The sequence below is a fragment of the Polistes fuscatus genome, unplaced genomic scaffold, assembly GCF_010416935.1.
Source record: "Polistes fuscatus isolate 324 unplaced genomic scaffold, CU_Pfus_HIC Scaffold30, whole genome shotgun sequence".
Lineage (NCBI taxonomy): Eukaryota > Metazoa > Arthropoda > Insecta > Hymenoptera > Vespidae > Polistes > Polistes fuscatus.
This window is the reverse complement of record NW_025113108.1, coordinates 249536-251881: the sequence shown is the minus strand read 5'-3', so window position 1 is coordinate 251881 and position 2346 is coordinate 249536.

Below are 2346 nucleotides of genomic sequence, written 5' to 3'. Positions count from 1 at the left end.
TCAAATTTCTTTATAAAAATTATTTTCCCTTAATTGTTATAAAATTAAATAAAATTTAGTTATATTTATCTTTTTAAAAAAAATTATATAAATTTAATTTAAATATTTAAAATTTTATAATATTTAAAATTAATAAAGAAATTAAAGTTTTTTTAGTTTATATTTTAATAATTGAAAAATTTAATGTTAGCCATAGCGATTAAACTATTAATTAAAACTAATTATTAAAATTATTCATATTATAAATTATTATAATTTGTTAATTTAAATATTTAATTAAATGGTGAAATATTAATATTATTTATTTTAATAATTTTAATATTTTTTGTTAAGTTGATTTATATAATAAACTATAATTAGATACTCTATTATAGTAATTAATTAAAATTTAAATACATAAATATTTAAATATAAAATATTAAATGTTAAATCATTCAATTTATAAGATTTTAACGGTATTTTATAAAATTAAAGGTATCTGTAAGTTAATTGTGATCCACGATAAGAAAAACTATTTACATGATAATAAAATTAATTATTTATGTATTGCTGTCTAAAATTTATTAAGCCATAATTTTATTTTTAAAATTTTAGTTAATTCAGTCAAATTAGTTTATATAAGAAATTCATGGATTAGATTTTTTATTAACATTGGACAATTTAATTTAAATTCATTAGATTGGATTTAATACCGAATTTAATTAATTAATTGATTTGAATTAATATATAAATGTGTACAAATTGCCCGTCACTTTCAATAAAATGAAATAAGTCGTAACATAGTTTAAATACTACAAAGTTGGTTATAGATAAAATTTTAGTTTAATAAAATAAATATTTACAATAATTATAATAATATATAAAAGTAATATTAGAATTTAAATTTATTTAAATTGAATTTTAAGTTTAATTACATTTTTTTATTTAAATTATTTTTATTTTTTACTAATAATTTATTCTTAATTATTATTATTTAAAAATTTTTTAGTTCGATAATCAATTAAATAATAATTTTTTAAATTATATAAATATTAATGAAATTAAATTTTATTATAAAATTCGAAAAAGTATTTTAATTTTGTGTACCTTTGTATCATGGGGAGGGGTTAATTATTAAATGTATTAAATTTAAATTTATCTCGAATTTAATGATTTAATTAAAAATTTCAAGTAATTGTTAAATTATTATATTATTTTTAATTGGAAGTGAAATGTTAAACGATTTTAATATATCTAATTTTTCGAAATTGAATAAAATTCAGCTTAAAATTTAAATTTTAATTATATTAATTTTTTTTAAATAAATCATTTAAAAGTAAATATATTTTAGATAAATTACATATAATTGGTTATAAATTTTATTTATTTTTTTGGTATTTATAGTAATTATAAAATTCTATTTCTTTTAAAAAATGTCTTAATTTATAATAAGATAAAACAAATTTTTTAATTTTAAAATGTAATTTTTATTTTAATTATTTATAAAAATTAAATAATTATTTATTAATAGTAATATTATTATATTAGTAAATATTATCTAGTATTATTTTTTTAATTTGATAAAACTAATTTAATGAATTTGTGCAAATTTATATAATTTATATGATATATATTTACATGTTTATCAAAAACATGTCTTGTTGAATTTGAATAATAAGTTTATTCCGCCCATTGAATAAAATTTAAAGGGCTGCAGTATATTGTCACTACAAAGGTAGCAAAATAAATAGTTTTTTTTTTGGAAACTTGAATGAAAGAATTAATAAAATATAGACTGTCTCAAATTAATTGAATTTGAATTTAAATGAAAAGTTAAAATGCTTTTATGAAATTATTAGACGATAAGACCCTCTAAGAATTTGAAAATATTAATTTGTATATTAAATTATATAATTTTTAAATTTATAATATAAGATTTTTTATTGGGAGGGTAATTAAATTTTGAAACTTAAATTAATTATTTACATAGATAAATGAAAATTATATTTATAATGATAATTTTTATAATTAAAAGAATTATTTACCTTAGGGATAACACGTTAATAATTTTGGAAAGATTATATTAATAAAATTTATTGCGACATCGATGTTGAATTAAAATAAAAATTAAGTGATAAGGCTTAAAATTTTAGTCTGTTTGACTTAACATTTTACATTTGAGTACAGATCAGTGTAAGCCAGATCGGATTTTATCTACAGGTAAATTTTTTTATTGTGGAAAGGACTTAAAATAACAGATAGTTTTAAACATATTAATTTCATTAATAATGTTATTTAAATATTTTTTTAAATAACTAATTTTTACTAATAATTTTAATAATAATTTTAAATAATAATTTTAAATAA